Source organism: Centruroides vittatus, unplaced genomic scaffold, assembly GCF_030686945.1.
Source record: "Centruroides vittatus isolate TY-2023 unplaced genomic scaffold, ASM3068694v2 contig_882, whole genome shotgun sequence".
Lineage (NCBI taxonomy): Eukaryota > Metazoa > Arthropoda > Arachnida > Scorpiones > Buthidae > Centruroides > Centruroides vittatus.
The window spans coordinates 4,186,937-4,208,300 of NW_027122574.1; the positions used below are offsets into that span (position 1 = coordinate 4,186,937).

At 36.9% G+C, this 21,364-nt stretch overlaps 2 protein-coding genes across 4 annotated transcripts in view; one reads left to right on the forward strand and one right to left on the reverse strand.

The window, feature by feature from the left end:
• Positions 1–21,364, reverse strand: part of LOC136983516 (uncharacterized) — a 345,314-nt gene that overhangs the window by 200,612 nt on the left and 123,338 nt on the right. The window lies entirely within an intron of this gene.
• Positions 18,593–21,364, forward strand: part of Osbp (oxysterol binding protein) — a 68,812-nt gene continuing 66,040 nt past the window's right edge. For all 3 annotated transcript variants that reach the window (XM_067280245.1, XM_067280246.1, XM_067280248.1), the window contains exon 1: positions 18,593–18,785. The gene's annotated coding sequence lies outside the window, so the exon portion shown is untranslated. The remainder of the gene's footprint in view (positions 18,786–21,364) is intronic.

The following is a 21,364-nucleotide window of genomic DNA, read 5'->3' on the forward strand; positions in this document are numbered from 1 at the left end:
TTGAACGAAGTAAAAAAGGGGGAAACGTCTACTAAAGGCAATTTTAACGGCAAGCGACGGGACTCCCGATCGCGATAGCGAGGCCGACTTAGCGGAGAGCGACGCGACTCCCTATCATCGCGCGATCGCCGAAAAAAGTATGATAACTTTTTTATTTTTCGTCTCCGGTCCAAAAGTAGGGTATCGTTGAACTCGTCTCGGTCCCCTGAGTTCAAATATATAATCAAAGTCCTGAAATTCCATAGGGAGTAATCTATAGTACACCCTAAAAAAGAAAAAGAGTAGTAATATGTTAGAACATATTCGATTTTCAAATTTAAACAGATTAGTTCGGTTTTTCTCGTCCTTTCTTCTTTAGAACATTCGAATAAAATGGAGCGATATAATCAGAACACGTCGTGAAAATCGAACAATATTAGAACATTCGATTTTCAAATTCGACCTTTCTTTAGAAATACTTAGTTTGTTGATGAAATTACTCTTTTTCCTTTTTTGTGACTATAACGTAATAATCTTAATCTTCGCTATCGTTACTTTTGCCCGAGCAACGCCGGGCCTACCTGCTAGTTACCGTATTTTACGGACTATAAGACGCACTTTTTTCTTCGAAAAATTGCCTCCAAAATTCAGGTGCGTCTTATAGTCCGTAGCATCTTAAAGGTATTTTTTTAAAAAATTGCTTAAAAATTAAGGTGCGTCTTATAGTCCGTAAAATACAGTACTTCATATTTCTTATTTATATTTATTTTTTATGCTTTTTAATTTTAGTCAAATGAAATACAAAATCACATATAATTAAAAAAGAATGCTTTGTATAAAAATTCACTGTTTCTTTTTCCTTATAACAACTGACGTTCAAACGCACAACGTCGAGACAATGCTTTTGGCAATACAAATGTCGAAACTGGTATTGTGCAGTGGCGAGCCGTGACATTTGATGATAGGGAAGCTGTGTTTCAGTAAGAAGCCGACTTTCAGGGACAATCAGTTAATTGCGCGTCAGCAATGGTCTAGGGTCCATTCGTACATGGGTGGTAGCTGTAGAGACAAAGACGACAAGTATCTGACAAAAACCGTTTATTTTAACATAAAATAAACATATACTATGTACAAAATAGTTTGCTTTAGGACAATCGGCCGTTCGGACGTCCTGAGCGTCAATGTGGTTGTTCGATGGTCGATCGAAGGTGGCCCCGTGACAGTGGCGTTGACAAGTCTGTAGGGCACGGGGAGACTTCGTCCGTTAAAGTCGGGGACACGGTCTAAGTCCGAAGTGGCACGGATTACGGGTTGGCACAATGAACAAGAAATTGTATTTTTTTTTTTTTTTTTGTGCGTTGACACACGGCGTTTTGGTTATTCGGAACGTTAGCTGAGTGCCAGGTGTCCTCGATTGTCGGAGATTATATCAAACTTCATTCTTTCCTTCATCCATTTTCATTGGTCGTTCTTCCTCAATCACGCTTCCCGAGTGGTTGGTCCCTGGTTACTAAACGTAACAAGACTTTTACCTGGAGCGCGAGAAAAGTCAAATTCGAAGACGAATTCCATCTTTCACCGATCATAGGACGACTTTCTTCCGCGATTTATGGTTTCTGCCTGGCAGTTTGATATAAACAATGGGTGTCCGACTACAAACGACTTTTACCTATGTTTTTTTAAACTAATAAATTTTTCTCTAAATTAACCGTTTTTTCGCGTCTTTCGTGACGGGTCAGACCTGTCCGGTACATGACATTTCCATAAAAGTTTTAAACAAATACTGGAAATGACAAAAATAAACAATTTATGTATTTTAGTTCTAAAATACAAATAATGCATACATAATACAAATTGATACTGTGGCTTTATTAAACCTTATTTATTTTCTTTTCTTTACTTTCCTTATACTATCTTCCTGTAGTAACAATTTTACTTCCGTTTTCTATTTACTTAACCACGCGGTAGTTAGTCGACACATGTGGCCTGGACGGTAATAAAAACAAAAAGGGTGTGACACCGAGGGGTCGAGGGGTTACGTCAGAGGAGATAGGAGGACAGGAGCGAGAGGAAGGAAGATTTTTCGGAGAGAGAGAAAAACGGGACGAACAGAAACAAAGAAAGTTATTAAGGAACGGATCCGAGGTTTTTTTTTTCTTATTTATTACCGCCAGTCACCCCTTCGAACCAATTTTCAGTCTTATCATCTCTGTTTAATTCTCTTCCACCTTATCTTTCTCTAGGGCCCTGTACTTAGTTAAGCTAGATATAAGTTAGAATAAGTTCTTTGTCTTGTCGGCACGCGGGGACTAATTGATGACATTGTTACGCGCAGTCCCAAATGTATTTGTATTAGTAATTAGTAAGTGTGTGTAATCGTTTCTTTGTAAATTATTTATGTTCGCTGAAATTAATAAACCTCTTTTTTTAATTCTATCAAAGCCGAGCGACTCTCAGGGTCTTGTTATTTCATATACTCGGCTAACAATGGCGTCCGCGACAGGATTCTGTTAGTAACGGGATACGGTTTTTATTGTATAGAACGTAGCATTGTATTATCGTGCCTGTAGATTTAAGGCCCTACAATTTGTAATCAATTGTATTATTTTTATATCATTAATTATGGATGATTGTAACCAGAACAATCTTGCTACATCCTCAGGAGGCGAGGGTGAGGGGATCCCTCCTGTAGTCACAGGGTTTCTAGGAATGGTTCCCATTTTTTCTAATAGTGGCAGTGATTTGGTTAATGTCCGCCAATTCTTCAAGACCATAGATAATATATCTCGCCTGGCTGGGTGGAACAGTGAAGTGAAATTGGCTGTCTTACAAGCTCGGTTAAAAGGGGGGCCATTATCGACGTTCTTCAGCTTGGCTGACCAAGATCCTTGTACTTTTGAGGGAATTAGGCAAAAATTAATTCAATGTTACGAAAAGCGAGAACTTAAGGAAAAGAATGCACTCGACCAACTCTTAAGTATTAAGCAGAACCATGATGAGACGGTATGTGACTATGTCATCCGCATGAATACACTGTTGTCGAAGGCCGCTTCCAATAACGAAAAAATTGGTGCCTTGAGGGATGACATTATTAGAGAGAGATTTATAAAGGGCCTAAGGCCCCAGCTAAAGGGATACGTATTAAGGAGAGAACCCCAGACCTTAGATCAGGCAATTAAGGAAGCGGAGAGGGAAGAACGGGTCGAACTCGAGTGTAACGTTAGTAGAGAAAATAAATTTGTACACACCATTGAAATAAAGAACCCAACCGCTAATGAGGATCCGAATGGTGTGATGAATATTGTGAAAACAAAGGAAGACGATAGACTTGAAAGGTTGGAAAAAATGGTGGGGTCGTTATGTAGTACTGTTAATGGTTTGGTCGAAAGACTGGGTGGAAATCTAGATAAAAATAAGGATAGCCCGAACCGATCTGTCCTAAAAAGGTGTTACATTTGTGGGAATCCTCGCCACCTGGCCCGCCAGTGCCCTCAACGGAATATAAATGATTTAAACTAATTACGGGGCGTGATGATAGCCAGTATCACGTCCCATGCATCGAGCTAACCCTGGCCCCTAATGTGTTCTTCTCTAAAAAGGGCCTTCCCCTCATTCTTGGTGATGCTTATGGTACCAGTATCAAGTTTCTGGTCGATACGGGTGCGGAAAGGTCCGTGCTAAGCCTGAAGATCGCTCAGAGCGAGATATGGAGTAGGGGACCGAACGGTGCACTTCACAGGAGTTGGAAACGACTACGAGGAATCGGTGGGGAGGTTATCGAATGCGAATGGGAGTCTAATATCAAGATCGAAAGAGGAGGGAGAACTCAAAATGTTCAAATGACTTGCATGCACTTGCCATCCGAAGTCGAATACGAAGGAGTATTGGGTATGGATGTGTTAAACAGGTTCCCGGAAGTATTAATTGAAACAGGTGAGAATGTAACATCTTGGAATAGAACCGAAATTGATGACTTTTATCAGTGTTGTGGATTCAGAAGGGAGGAATCCGATAATACGATGGAGGTTAATTTATCCCATTTGAAAGACTACGAAAAAAAGGAAGTGGAGCGTATCTTTAATGAACACCCCGGATGTTTCGCACGGAAAATAGAAGATTTGACCGGTACTAAGGAATTTCTTCATACACCTATCATTAAAAGTAACCAAATAATTAATACAAAACAATATAGAATACCGCAATGTTATTTGAGTGAACTAAAGAAAATGATAGTTTCATATCTGAAGGCGGGGATTTGCGAGGAGAGTACTTCTGAATGGAATTCCCCCCTTCACATTGTCCCGAAGGAGTCCGGCGAGTTAAGGGTTACTCTCGATCTACGAAGAATTAACGAAGTAACCCAGTCCCAGGAGTTCCCTCTAGCCCGTGTGGATGAGATCTTAACGAAGTTTCAGGGAAGCAAATTCTTCTCGGTAATCGACCTAAAGTCTGGATATTTCCAGATACCCATACATGAATCAACACGTCATTTCTTTGCTTTCTCTACTCCTTGGGGAAAATTCCAGATGTGCCGCCTCCCGCAAGGTGGAAAGAATAGCGGGAGGTATTTTCAATACGCCATGTCTAGGCTGTTGGGGAGATTCATAGATATCAATTGTTTCGTCTTTCAAGACGATATTGTGTTGTTCTCCCAATCCTTTGAAGATCACGTGAAACTCCTAAGGGAGGTAATCTCTATATTAGACAAAGCCAACTTGAAATTGCACCCAAAAAAATCGAAATTCATGGTGAAAGAAGTGCGGTATCTGGGACACATCATCGATAGTAAGGGGATACGACCTGATCCCTGCAACGTGGATGCGATTAAAGAAGTCCAACCCCCGCGTAATGTGAAAGACGTCAGGAGTTTCCTCGGAATGGTGGGATTCTTCCGCAACTTTATCCCAAACTTTGCCGAGATTGCTCTTCCTCTTACATATCTGACTAAAAAATATGTAAAGTTCTTATGGGACGACCAGTGCCAATCAAGCTTCGAAAAATTTAAAGAACTATTATCTAAACCCCCTGTGCTATCTCATCCCGACTTTAAAATACCTTTTTTCATGCACTCGGACGCTTCAGATACCTGGGCTGGTGCGGTCTTAGAACAGGAAAGCGAAGGGAAACTCATTCCCATTGGCTACTTTAGTAGGAAGTTCCGTGGGCCCGAACTAAAATATTCCACTATCGAGAAGGAATGCTACTCAATAATCTTAGCCCTCCGCCACTTTAAACATCTTATTCTTGGTCAGAAGGTCACTGTGCTTTCCGACCACAAACCTTTAACCTTTGTGAAAAATATGAAAAATCACAATAACCGCCTCATGAGATGGGCCGTAGAATTATCTAATTTTGATTTGGTCATTACGCATGTTCAAGGGAAGAGTAACCCAGTGGCTGATTTATTGTCTCGACCACATGGTAGTAGAGAAGAAGCCCCCTCAAACAGCGATGTCATTAATTGCATCAGTGAAGAGTTGTGGAAAAAGGTAAAGAAGTCCCAGATTGGGGACAGAATTTTTGGTCCAATGAGAAATCATTTAATTAAATTCCCACCCTCTTACAATGATTACCCGAGTAGTGGCATACTTCCTGAGTATCAAGTAGATGGTGATGTATTAGTCCACGTACGACCGGGACGGTTTGGAATACGTCAATGGAGGCGTGTTTGTGTAGGGGAAACAGCAATTAATGACGTAATTAAAGCATTCCATGAATCACCATTAGCCGGACACTACGGCAAAGAAAAAACGTGTGACCTGATCAACCGTTACTACTACTTCAAGAAGATGAAAAAACTCGTCGATAGATTCGTGAAGTTCTGCAAAGTTTGCCAACAACATAACTTACATCAAGGAAGAGCCCCCTTTCAAGAAACGGAAGTCGCTAATTATCCGTTTCAAAAGGTGTCAATCGACATAATTGGCCCTTTAAATCAAACACATAAGGGTAATCGTTATATTCTCACCATAATTGACATGTTTACTCGATACACAGAAGCCGTCCCTTTAAGGGACCAATCTGCGGCCTCTGTAGCCAATGTGTTTTTCGAAAGGATAGTCTGCAGATATGGCAGTCCCGAGATCATCATCTCTGACCGGGGCACGAATTTTACGTCCTCCATCTTTAATGAAATGTGCAACATCCTTACCGTCAAGCACAATGTTACGACATCATATCGCCCTTGTTCGAACTCAGTTTGTGAACGTGTGAACAAATCCATCAGTAACCTTTTGGCCAGAATATCAGGCGGCAGCAACAACAATTGGGATACCTTCTTACAGACTGCTGTGTTCGCTTATAATAATGCTACACACTCCTCTACTAGTGAGTCACCTTCATTTCTTCTTTACGGATTTGATCCTAAATTCCCTCATGCGTTCCCTGTTGAACAGACAAATGACTACCCGGGTATTCGGGAGTATCGTGATTTCCTTATGGATAAGCTACGATGCATCCGTGAATCGGCATACGAATTAAGTCGCAACCGTAACAAACTTAACCGTAACCGCATCAACACAGGGAGGAAGGTGAGGAGCTTTGAGGTAGGGCAGAAAGTTTGGATGTTAAGGAAAGGGAAGAAGCAAGGCAAGTTTTCTCCAAAATATTTAGGTCCTTTCCGTGTCTCTCGCCTCCTGGGGCCTGTTAACGCGGAAATCGAAAATTGTAATAAAAAGGAAAAACTTGTTGTACACATAGACAGACTAAAACCGTGCTTCTCAAACTTCCGTGAGCCTAGACGGAAGCGTAACATCCCAATTGGACACGAAGGATCACAATCCGGAGAGATCGAGGAGATTGAAGAGGAAGAAGACATCCCTCACCTACCCACTGCGCAACGGGCGAGCTACAATAGGTATAATCAACATAACCAGCAGCATCAAGGAGACCGCAAGGATTCGGGTAATGAGACCATGCTGGAACAGAGGGGTAATATCTCCCACCCGTATAACTTACGGGGGCAGAAAGTGGACTATCGCCGGCTTCACTTTGGAAGATGAACTGTAGTTCATCATCCATTAATGGTTGTGTATCTCCATATTAATGTTTCTGTTAATTGTTAATATGTCTTTTGGTGGGGACGTATGTGGCTTTATTAAACCTTATTTATTTTCTTTTCTTTACTTTCCTTATACTATCTTCCTGTAGTAACAATTTTACTTCCGTTTTCTGTTTACTTAACCACGCGGTAGTTAGTCGACACATGTGGCCTGGACGGTAATAAAAACAAAAAGGGTGTGACACCGAGGGGTCGAGGGGTTACGTCAGAGGAGATAGGAGGACAGGAGCGAGAGGAAGGAAGATTTTTCGGAGAGAGAGAAAAACGGGACGAACAGAAACAAAGAAAGTTATTAAGGAACGGATCCGAGGTTTTTTTTTTCTTATTTATTACCGCCAGTCACCCCTTCGAACCAATTTTCAGTCTTATCATCTCTGTTTAATTCTCTTCCACCTTATCTTTCTCTAGGGCCCTGTACTTAGTTAAGCTAGATATAAGTTAGAATAAGTTCTTTGTCTTGTCGGCACGCGGGGACTAATTGATGACATTGTTACGCGCAGTCCCAAATGTATTTGTATTAGTAATTAGTAAGTGTGTGTAATCGTTTCTTTGTAAATTATTTATGTTCGCTGAAATTAATAAACCTCTTTTTTTAATTCTATCAAAGCCGAGCGACTCTCAGGGTCTTGTTATTTCATATACTCGGCTAACAATACGATACAAACAATGATCGAAAAACTTGTTTTTTTTTTAAATTTTTTATAAACTAATTCTATTCGGCGATTTTTTCCGCAAAGTCGTTAATTACTTTATCATAAAAGTCGCTGGTCGCGACTCCATCAACGTATTTAAAAGCTCTTTTTCTATCGAAAGCAACGCTAGCGACGACAATTTTTCCTCCGACCCAGTGTTCCTGGCCAATGTATGAATTCTCTCCGTGGTCGAAAAACTGCGCTCAACAGACCCACCGGTAGATGGTACCGTAAATATTAATGATATTAAATTATATAATTCTTTTAGTACGTCTTTGTTCGGATCGACATTAATTATAATGTGTTTTATGTCTAAGAGTTACTTGTCAATATAGTCCGGACACGAAAATAAATATTGCGATTCGCTACGTAATTTAGATAAATCAAAAAATTTCCCATAAAATTGACTTCATTTAAAGAATTAAAACACGCTTGGAAAAATTGTTAATAATTTTAATTTTATGAAAAAGATCTAAAAGTGATAAAAATTCTAAAGATTTTATGTCTGAAAATCTGTCAATCTATATATATAATCGAGATGAGTTGATAATAATAATATAATAATAATAATAATAATAATAATATAACTCTCCCGTGGTCACCACCTGGTCGTGGTGGGAGAGCCCAGTAATTTTACTGATCCGTAGGGCAATGCAGGCTGGAGCATAAGCTCCTGGTAGGGACACCCATGCCAGTAAGGTCTATGGGGAGAAATGAAGCTAAGAGTGACCACGCCCACATTCTGTGGAGATATTCATCATGGTAATAACTAGATCAAAGTGTGATACCGGCTCGGACGTCGCCCGGGTTAACAAGGTCCGCGTTCGTGGGTTAGGCAGAGGCTCACGTTCGAAAAATAGGTCACAGTCTCCCTTGGTTACCGGTGGCGAAAGCAGCACCGGCCCAAGCATGGCTACTGCAATGCCCTCAACAGATGTGAGGAACCAACCCAGCCTTGGTGTTTCTGTGGCAATGCATCCACAGACCACAAAGGCTGGAAAACCACGCCAACGGATGAAATGGACAGTAGAAATGAACGAGTTTATCATCCGTACTTATTACACCATCACAAAACTCGAAACAAACATGACAGCATACAGACAACAACTACACCATAAATTCACACAACAGTATCCTCATCTCACTGTCACCGAACAAAGGGTTGTTGATCAAAAAAGAACAATTATACACAACAACCTTGTTCCACAAACAACACTTGAACTTATCAAACAACAGGTTGCTGATCAAATACATCAACAGACAGAAACATCTAACATTAATGAAGATCATGTAACCTGTCAGGATAATCCAGCAACAAGCATTGATAATAACACACATACAACAATTACCACTAATGATACTACAGACACTTCCTCATCCATCACTGATAACATAGACTTGGATTTAGTTAATACGCTCTCACTTATATTTCAGGAAACACTCACTAAATATACAGGTACAGATCCCACACAACGACCACGAATACCAAAAATCAACACGTCAAAGGAAGTAGGAAAAACACTAAATTATGTAAACACTCACTTACTACCACACTACATTCATTCAATTTCTACACTCGCAGACATTCATACATTAGTTTATGCTGGGGCAGTCACAGTAGTGACACACCATGGACTGAAAGTACAATCACAGACAAATACACAGAAAACACAATTCTATCACAAGCCTGCCTGGCAGAGAAGAATAGAAACACAAATAAATGACATTAGACAGCAATTAGGCAGGCTAACACAATACACTAAAAACAACATAACACCCAAATTAAGGAAACAGCTCAAAAACATTTTCAAGAAAATAAAAACACACACAAAACATGAACATCACAACACACGCATTACAGAATACATTGATACACTAAAACAAAAACTTGCTGCCAAAGCACGTAGACTCAAACGATACAAAACATGTACACTACGAAAACAACAAAATAAATTATTTACAAACAATGAAAAACTCTTTTACAGACAAATCAATAACAAAGCAAACACTGATACACAGCACAGTGGCACACCAACAGAAGAAGAACTTACAACATATTGGTCTTCTCTTTGGTCCAGTGCTGTCACGCACAATGCTGATGCAGGCTGGATCGAGGAGGAGAACAGAAACTTGCACAACATACCAACTATGCCCTGTGTTGAAATAAACATACATGATTTCCAATACACTGTTAACAGAACACACAACTGGAAGACACCTGGTGTAGACAACATTCACAATTTCTGGTACAAAAAGTTTACATCACTGCACCAGGAACTAGCTAAACATCTAACACACATCATCATCAATCCACAAGACATGCCAAATTTTCTTACTCAGGGCATCACCTACATGAAACCTAAAAACAACAATACCACAGACCCCACACAATACAGACCAATTACATGTCTTCCAACACTCTACAAATTATTGACATCCTGTATTGCAAACAAAATATACAAACATGTTGAAGAACACGACATTCTAACAGAACAACAAAAAGGTTGTCGTAGAAACCACAGGGGATGCAAAGAACAGTTACTCATAGATTCAGTCATTCTACGGCAAGCACACAGACAACACAGAAACATACACATGGCATATATAGACTACAGAAAAGCATTCGACAGTGTTCCACACAGTTGGCTGCTACATATCCTACACATGTACAAAATACATCCATCACTCATTGCATTCTTTCAAAACACTATGCAGCACTGGAGAACAACACTACATCTCAGGGTTAGTAACACTTCCATACAAACAAACCAAATTTTTATTAGGCGAGGAATTTTTCAAGGAGATTCCTTGAGTCCTCTCTGGTTCTGCTTAGCCCTGAACCCATTATCCAACATGTTAAACAACACGCAATATGGTTACAATATTAGACACAAAAAAACAACACAGTTTACACTGTCACATCTCATGTACATGGATGACATAAAACTTTATGCATCCACACAAAAACAACTTCATCAACTCCTACAAATCACACATTCATACACCAAGGACATACAAATGGAATTTGGCCTAGATAAATGCAAAACAGTTCACATAGAAAAAGGAATCCTGAAGAAAGAAGATTTTGCACTTGGAAATGGAGACATTATTGAATCCATGGAAGAGGGCGAGTTCTACAAGTATTTAGGATTCCAACAGGCCAAACTAACAGAACATACACAAATAAAGCAAAGATTAATTAAAGAATACCAAAGTAGGTTAAATGCTATTCTCAGAACACAGTTAAATGCAAAACACACAGTTAAAGCAATAAACACATATGTCATCCCAGTACTCACATATTCTTTTGGAGTTATACATTGGACTCACACAGATCTCGAGCAACTCCAAAGGAAAACAAGAACAACACTTACTAAGCATAAACAACATCATCCTAAATCCGCCACAGAAAGATTAACCCTTCCACGTAAAGATGGCGGACGTGGCCTGATTGACATAGTTAACCTTCACTACAAACAAATACAGTCACTGCGAGAGTTTTTCTACAAAAAACAAGAAACATCACAATTACATAAAGCAGTAACTCTAGCAGACTCGAATAACACACCATTAAACTTACACTCACATCATATGGACACAACACAACATATAAAAAGCATAGACACCATTAAGCAATCGTGGGCTCGAAAGGCACTCCATGGCAGGCATCCTTACGATCTGGCCCAGGATTTTGTTGACAAAACTGCGTCAAACAGCTGGTTAGCTCGGGGATGCCTCTTTGGGGAGACGGAAGGATTCATGATTGCCATACAGGATCAGGTCATAAATACTAAAAACTACAGAAAATACATACTCAAAGATGCAACACTCACAAATGACACATGCAGAAAATGTCACATCATGCCAGAAACTATACAACACATCACCTCTGGTTGCAAGCTCTTGGCACAGACAGATTATTTACACAGACATAATCAAGTAGCAAATATAATACACCAAGAGCTTGCAAAGAAACACAAATTAGTAGACATCCACGAACCATACTACAAATACATTCCACAGACAATATTGGAAAACAACACGCACAAAATGTACTATGACAGAGCCATAATCACAGATAAAACAATTTACCACAACAGACCAGACATCACACTCATTGACAAACACAATAAAATCACATACATTATAGACATATCCATTCCAAACACTCACAATATACAAAACGCATGCACTGAAAAAATTAGCAAGTACACAGAACTCGCCCAGGAAATAAGGCATCTGTGGAGGATGGATGGGGTGCTTATTGTACCTGTAGTTCTCTCTTCTACAGGTGTCATACCACACACACTACACAAAAGCCTGGGCACATTAGAATTGAATAGAAACACATACATCACTCTACAGAAGGCCACTATATTGAATACATGTCATATTGTGAGAAAATTCCTGAATACAGACACACACACTGATACACTTCTTTAATTTCTGTTTTGGTTACTATGCCTTGACTTTGGTCCGGCATAGTACTTAGCCACCGGTGTTAACCGAGTATATCTAACTTAACCCAACATAATAATAATAATAATCAGCGCAGAGCCCAAACGGTCAGGGGTTGAAAGTTGAAATTTGGTGCACAGTTAGGGTACGTCACGAGAACGCACACTAAGAAGGGATTTTTCGAAATACCTCCCCACGGGGGAGAGGGACAGGATTAACTCTTAACACTTTCATCATTGATGAACGTGTTACGTAACAATAGAAGTGTCAAGAGAAAGCAACGTGCAAGACGCAGATGCAGTTTTTTTTCGTTTTTGCGAGAAATCGAACATATTTTTAGACCTATCTAAAAATTCTGTAATTAGTCTGGAAACAAGGAGGACCCAATTCTTGCATTCTGTGAAAATGTAATAACGTATTAATCTTAATATTCGCTAAAACGGTTAGGTGTTGAAAGTTGAAATTTGGTGCACAGTTAGGGTACCAGATTTAAGTACCAAAGTGTTAAGTAACAACGGAGAACAAGAGAAAGTGACGTGCAAGATTTACGGGCGCTGGCAAAAAAGAAAAACGAAAAAGAGTAATATGTTAGAACATATTCGTTTTTCAAATTTAAACAGATTAGTTCGGTTTTTCTCGACCTTTCTTCTTTAGAACATTCGATGAAAATCGAAGGATATAATCAGAACACGTCGTGATAATCGAACAATATTAGAACATTCGATTTTCAAATTCGACCTTTTTTTAGAAATATTTAGTTCGTTGGTTACTCTCTTTTTTGTGACTATAATGTAATAATCTTAATCTTCGCTATCGTTACTTTTGCCCGAGCAACGCCGGGCCTACCTGCTAGTATAATTATAATTTTCTTTTAATTATACTGTAATTAAATATAACTTTGCAAATAAACGTACATAAAAATAACATTGAATACTCTTTACTTTTTAAATCTTAAACAATTCACTTAGTCAGATAGCTCCCTACCAGTGGCTAAGGGATAGAATCGTTGGAAGCGTTACATATGTGTAGTTTCCACCAGCTAAACTGGTTGAGGTTTGTGTTCTGTAAAGCGCATGCGCCATTGTCTATAATCTGGCTTAGAGAACCTAGGGTGCATATACTTTTCGTTTTGTATGGATCGATCTGTAAAATCGGATCAGCTCTTGTCACGTGATACAGATAGCTTCTGTCATAGCAGAAAATATACAAGTAGGATCGAAGATGGCAACAAACATTTGTTAGTTAATAATAGTCTGTGCTTGTTAGTTAACATATACTGATTTTTAAAAATATTATACGTATAATGTTTGAAACTCTGTATATGTTAACTAACAAGGATCAATTAATTAAATTAAAATAATCCATTTTATCCATCGATATTAAAACAGTAGTTGGTACTAAACGACATACGCTGATGGCCGGATGGCCGAGCGGTAAAGGTGGCAGCCTACCGCTCTGGGGGACCCGGGATCGAATCCGAGCGGGTCGAATAATCCCCAGGAATTTTTCGGGGGGTGGTCCGTTCGGATATGTCGGGCCCCGTCCCTCACCACCCGGTCGCCCCATTGTGGGCCTGGCCGAACCCATAATGGGCCTACTAAAAGAGGCCCTCTTAGTGCCCACAGGGCGGAAAGAGTTTAAAAAAAAAAAAAAAAAAAAAACGACATACGCTGTTATGAATTATCATTTATTTGACAAAATTGTTTGTGCTCATTCGTACGAATTTTTAAATCGTATTAGTCTGTGAATAAAATTGTTTTCCACAAAATAAAATTTAAATAAAAATTTTACAAAATTAAAAATAAAACTTGCAGAAAAGGTGAAAGTGCACGCCATACATTCTTGCTGTACAATCTAGCAAAATTGTTTCTAAATACTTATTTTTTCATCTCAGTTTATCGGACATTTTAATAATGATGTTTTTACTTGTCATTTATAAGTTTTAAATAAGTTTCCTTGTCAACAATTCAACGTGTTTCTTCGTTATTTACTGTAAGCTTAACTTCAACCACGGTAGCCGCCATCTTTAATCTCTTATCCGATCCAAACGATCCTACCCTTCGCTCGGATTAGTTTGATCGCGATCCAGTTGATCCTAGATGGCGTTTGTATACGCAAATAGAGATTGATCGGATCGCAGTAGTTCCTTTGTATATACAATTTGGACGATCGAAGTGATCTTGGATCAGTTTGATTCCAAAAGTATATGCACCCCTAGATCTCAGAGTAGCGACACACGAGTCATCGCCGCCATGTTCTGTCGACTGTCATCACGTGGTCTAAGGGTTTACATTAAGAAATGACAACTTTTTTTTAGTTTAATAAAGCATTTTATTCCTAAAAGTGCTTTATTGAACTAAAATAATCGTCATTTCTTAATATAAACACACAGAACACGTAGGCGATGAGCCGTGTGTCGCTACTCTCATATCTAGGTACTCTAGGTTTATAAAATGAACACGTCGCAAACGAATTTGGAAAGATGTCACGTTTGTGTAACCCATTTCTGACCCGCCAACGGGCAATAGAGCCGCGTCGGCCCTCCAAACATTTAATTTTTGTCGCTGTCTATAAGTTTTATAAGATGGACACGTCGCAAATGAATTTGAGAAGATGTCACGTCTGTGGAACCCACTTCTGACCCGCCAACGGGCAATAGAGCCGCGTAGGCCCTCCAAACACTTGATTTTTGTCGCTTCTATAAGTTTTGTGGGATGGACACGTATATCTTAACGAAGAAAAAAATACGTATTCACACGTCAGCTGACAAGTGAAATTCACGTAGAAAGCGCGGGAACACGCTCGGCAGTGCTGGCGCTTCGAAATGGACTAGCCAACTAAAACAGCAGCGCTCGTGGCGACAACACTGGTGATGTAACTGCGGCGGGGGTGGAACTTCGCCCATGCACTTTTCCCGCACGCATCTCAACAGATAAGGCCATTCACATACTGGCCACACGCTCGCAATCTAAATATCGAAAAGTGAAAACAAAATTTTTTTTATCATTTTCTTTACCACTGAGGCGCCATATAGGATTTAGCGCCTGGAGCGACTGCTCTGTTCGTTTTACGGTGGGGCCGGCTCTGACTGTAAGACATTCTGATAGCATTACTTGGCGTGCAAAGCGCCACAATCATTACAAATTCCACTTTGGATTTCAAAAATACAGATAACATTACTTTAGAATAAATGAATGATTCGACATTTCTATAATTTTATTTATTAGAAAACAGAAAGCATTATTTTAACTTAAAAATCATAAAGTAATCCTGTTTCTAATGAACATTATTATATTAAAATAATTCTTTCTGAAATATTTCAAACCGATTAATGTTTTTCGTAACGCGTGACGTAAAAATATGACGGGATCATAATATCTCACGCGTTCTAAACAATACATTTTAACAATACGTAACGAATTGTTAGAATGCATTGTTGACTTTTTCTATTGTAGGTGGCTATTGTTAAGGGTAAATTTGTTCGAAAGTTCCGCGTTTCATTGAGATTTGAGAACAAATTGTGATTAAGTAATGTACGGGAGGCAGAAAGGGCTCTCTATGTCGCCTTTCTCTTAGGCTTGCTCGAGTAAAAAGATGAAATTTCCTGTCAGCCTTTTTATTCGAGTTACTCTTTACTCTTCACTCAAACTAACTCTTTGTGTTCTGCATCATTAAGGCTCGCTCGGATGAAGACGAAGACAGCATCCCGTTCTAGAAAAGCCCGCGGAAGGCGAACAGGCCCGCGTAGGGCGAAAAGGCCCGCGTAGGGCAAACAGGCCCGCGTAGGGCGAAGAGGCCTTCCTAGGGCGAAGAAAAAAGATACAAGAACGGGGGTCGAAGGCGGCCGTCGACACCGTTCTAATAAAGTCCCGTAAGGCGAACAGGCCCGCGTAGGGCAAACAGACCCGCGTAGGGCAAACAGACCCGCGTAGGGCGAACAAGCCCGCGTAGGGCGAAGAGGCCTTCCTAGGGCGAAGAACGAAGATACAAGAACGAGTCGAAGGCAAAAGACGGTGAGGCTTTCTGTGTTTCGTTTCTTTAAGGCCCGCTCGAGTTAAGAGGCCGACCAGAGATGGAGAGGGCTTTCTGTGTCCCGTTTTATTAAATCGCGCGCAGGGCGAGTATTTATTTTTTATTGTTTTTGGTTAATGAGGTTCGGTATGAGATTGAACTAAATTTTGTGACCCTAACGTGCATTTTATTACGACCTTGTGTATTTATACATTTCCGTCTTTTTTCATTACTAGTTTTTGTAATATTGCATTTCTTAGTTCAGATAGTAATAATATGGTGAGTTTCGAATAGCTGAATCCAGAAGTAATTATGAATATTTTCATCGTGCGAGTTAGGAAGAACTCGGCTCGACAAGTGATGTTGGTCACTTGTGGAGTTGGATTCTTTCCAACTCTTGGTGGAACTCCGAAGCAGCCACCTCCACGTGGTGAGTTCTGGGTTGTCGTTTGTCTGGTAATGACGAACGGCAGGCGAAGAGCTGCTTGTTCCATTTTATGCATTCGGCGCTGCTGCGCAGCTTTCTTATGCCGATTGACGTTGAAAACCCTAAGTGTTTCGGTGTTTGGTTGAAATAATCGAGTACAAAATCAAATTTAAATTTATTATAAACTGCTGATAAGTAATTTACGATTGTCCCTCCTGTGATTTATTAATTCTAAAATTGAAATATTTTGTTAAATATTTCAATTTTATTGTATTAACTCCGGGTTTCTCGACGGAGTCGGTAGGGGTCGATGCTAGTTTGCGGGAATGGCTAAAACTTCGCAAATATTTAAAATTTTACACAATTTTCCTGCTTTTAAATAAATGTTTTTTAAAAATTATATGAGAGGTTATATTATATATTATATTGTATAATATATAAAGTGCATAACATGGTCAAACATGGTCATATTATCTTGCTGAAAAATGCTGTTTGCAATTCTGCCATTAAAGGCAACACATGACAGTGCAAGATTTCCCGAACGTACCACTGTCATTAATGTTCCTCAGGTTGATGACTGGATATCCAAACTGTAACTAAATGCACAGAACTAGATTTTCCAAGAATGTCTCCGTCATGTTGCCATACTTTTTTGGCTTGCCTTTGACCAGATTTTCAGCAAGCATTTGTGATTATCAGATTTGTTGCCATTTTTTAACACGTACAATACGAGTGTGACGGATATGGAGAGGCATTTGCAACGGATCTGTCGTAGGATAGAATGCGGTGTCTGTATGCCTCCATGCGCGACCGTATTGTCAAATGTATCCAGATTTCTTTAAATTGTACCATTTTTTTTTTTTCAGAGGAAATTGTATCTTTGCTATGATATTATAATCATTTATTACCATAATCATTACGTCCACACTCATAAAGTTTTATTCGATTCATTGCCTGCTTCTTTGTGCGTAACGTTTTGTGGATGAGTGTATATGCACATATACAGTACATATATTTGATATGCATATGCAATTTGAATTTCTGGAGGGTTTGAATCTGGATCAATCCAAAAGTTTTCTGTAAACGACTTAACCTGAGTATATAGGTTTTGAGTTTTCGGGAATCCTCTATTGTGCCCTGACCGAATTCATGACGGAAATGCCCTCTCGGATTTTTTAAACACTCCTGTTTGTGAGCACTAAGAAGGCTTTTTACAAATCCATTATAGGTCCAGCCAGGCCCACAATGGGGCTAGCACAATAGGTGATGAGGGATGAGTCTTGATATATTAGGACGGACTTCCTGAAAAATTCCTGGGGTTTTCTAACCGTCGGAATTCGATTCAGGGTTCTCCAGAGCAGTAGACTGCCTCCTTAACAGCTCGACCATCCGGCCGTTGCCTTCATAAAGCTTATAAAAAAGAAGAAAATTAAAAAAGCAGGTGAAAGTTTCTCGTTTAGGAATTATATTTAAACATTTTTATTAATTTTTAATGTATCACGAAGTCAAAATGCCATTTTTCATGACATATAACATTAGATACTTTCAAAATTTGTACGATCGAAAACTATTAAATAAGTAATGTGAGTAATACGAATATTGAGACTATATTTTCAGAAACCAGAAAAATTATTTTTATTATTCGACTACATTCTTTTCTGTTTTTAAATATTAAACATAAACAGATCTGATCTGAAAATAAATGCGTATTTCTAGAAGGAAGGAGACGCTTCCACTCTGCCACCCTACGACAAGAATCCGTATACGTTATCAAACAATTAAAAAATCCATATTAGGGTCGATAAAATTATAGATAATTTTAATCACAATTACATATATAATATAAAAATTTACACGCTTTATAATTTACAAAAAATAAAAATTATTATTAAAATAATATTAATAAAATTTTTATTTAAAAAAAATAAATAATAATATTAATCAATTGACATCTCTATTCCCATTTTGATTTTTTGGTTCGTAAGTCAGAGATCGTTTGGCTTTGATGTCGGATATGAAGTAGTTTTTAAATCAGTCGAATTTTACGTATTGCATCATTGGAATATAACATACAAAAGAAAGAAAGATCGGAGTTTATCAGAATCGATGTTATTTGGTATAAATCTAGGATTATACTTTCTACGAGGACGCATTAGAGGTAAAGATGTTTGTGAATTATCAAGATTTAAAAAAAGTAAAATTTAATGTTGTATCATTAACACCTGTTATATATACTCATAATTCGAAATACTTGTCGTTTAAATAACAATAACTGCTTTAAATACTTAAATTTCTAGATAAGCAAACAAAATGGAGTCAGGAAAGCAATTTAAAAGTTGATAACTACATTAAATCAGCAATCAGCAATTTTCTAATAAATATTATACACTTTAATCTTCTAATTTACATAAAAAACATTAAAATTCGTACATTTTTTACGATTAATTTTATTTATATTTGTTAATTAAATGTGTTGTATTTAATATGTAATTTATAAATTTTTTCCATATGTAATTTCAATGATGAAATTTGGATTGATTTAAGTGATTTATTGATACATTTAAATAGTGAATATTATATATAAAGAATTTGTATTCAGAAACAGCAGGTGGTTGGTTGATTACACCATGAAAAAAAATACATTCAAAGTTTGTTTAGATACAGTATATAAAATTTTTGTTTTATATCTATACTGGTGTCTAAGTTGTTGATACATTTTAACTTCTTTCTCTTGTTTGAATTTATCGGTAAGATTGATAAGTCTAAAATAATACTTATTGGCTTTTTTTAAAATATTTTTAAACAGATTTTATGATTTTCATTTCCTTCTTTATTCTATATTCATACATATATATATTAATAAGTCTTTAAAAATTTTATATATTGCTATTAAATTTACAGCTAGTTTGTTTTTATAAATTTATAAAATAAATTGTTTTTAAATATTTGTATGAGTACATTTAAAAATATAAAACCTTTGTAAAGTTTAAATTATTTAATCTTAGTTACTGTTGATTGCTTGTGAGTCATTTGGATTTATTTTAAAATACTAGTAATGTTTCTACAGTTGTTAATGGTTGCTTGTTTCCACAATGATATAATTTGTATATTTTTAATTACTGTTTACTGAGAAAAATAAGTCAGGTAGTTGTATTTTTTCAGTTCATTGGAAAAATTTTTTACAATTATTTCAAAATTAAATTGTTTTTAGTGTTAATATAACTTTTTCGGATGTAATGGAAATCTTGATCCGATGTTAAACAAATTGATCAGTTTATATTACTTACTTAATGTAATTGATTTCTATATTAAATTTATATTTTCTAAAGATTATATAAATTTTTACATTATGCTAGTAATAGTTTGATCTAAAATAATTACAAAAAATAAGAATAAAAAATAATATAGGCTTAAAACTTTAATAAATAAATAAATATGAAAATACATTTGTAGCTATTAGTTTCCAATCATATAATGATAGAATAATGGTAAAATTTTATATAATAATATAAAAATTATTGAACTGAAAAAACTTGAGTTAATAGATAAATTTTTTAATTTTTATTTATTTTAATATCATGTAATCATAGTTTTTTCGTACTTTTTTGTATTTTATAGTTTCTTAAAAATAGAGATATTAAACTATAATATTCAGTATGAATGTTTTTGAAATAAGCCATATTGATTGTTATAAAAATGCTTAAATTTAAAATTTAACGATTATTTTGACATCAGGAAATATGTTTTCTAATCATGGAACAAGATTTAAAATGTGCTATATCTGATTGTTTCTTGCCATTTTTTAAATTTATAATCAAGTCTTTGATATTGATATGAAGATAAAAGAAATATATGTTGATATCAGTATTGAAATAGATCAAATCTCTTGGTTGAAAAAGCTTTAACACAGTTAAATATATTGTATTACAAATCTTAAATATTGAATGACAGCTTGTATTTATTTTTGTTATTTATTATTGATGGAAAAAATTTTACCTTTACAACAGTAAATACTTTTAAATTGTAATAATTATATTTTAATGAAGTAAACTTATATTGTTTTTAGTTAAGCTGTTCTTTTTAATCTAATATAGAAATACTTTCAATTATGGTTACTTTAGAAATACTGGTGAAAGGAAAATGAAGGTTAATATAAAGGTCGTCATCAAAGTAAATTTAGGAAGTTTATCATCACGCAAAATTTGAATTAAAATATAAAATTTTTATATTTAGTTTTTCATATTTTTTGTGTTTTATCATCATCATAATAAAATGGAAGCATATAAGTATTTTTAGACTGTTTATCAACAAAATACTTAGATAATGTTCTTTAATATTTATAGTTACATTGAGTTTAAAATATATGTTTGTGAATACATAAATATGTATCTGTACAGACATGGTACCCATGTGATACATATATCAATGCATATCTGTGCAGTTTTATATGTGGGATTGGAATATTCTTGTAGCTTGGAACTCTATGCTGGTGGTAAAGTATCACTTACTGATAAGCAACCACCAGTGTAGCTTACACAGACAACTTCAAGTCATTGCTACTGTTTTAATTTTGTAATCTAGACAAAATACTTGTCTTTTTTTTTTTGTTTTAATCTAGACAAGTCAGACGATAAGAATTAGAATAAAAAGATATATAATAATTTCTCCTTTGCAAAAATTGAATGAGAAACTAATACTTAATTTATATATTTTTTATAAGTAAATAATCTAGACCAT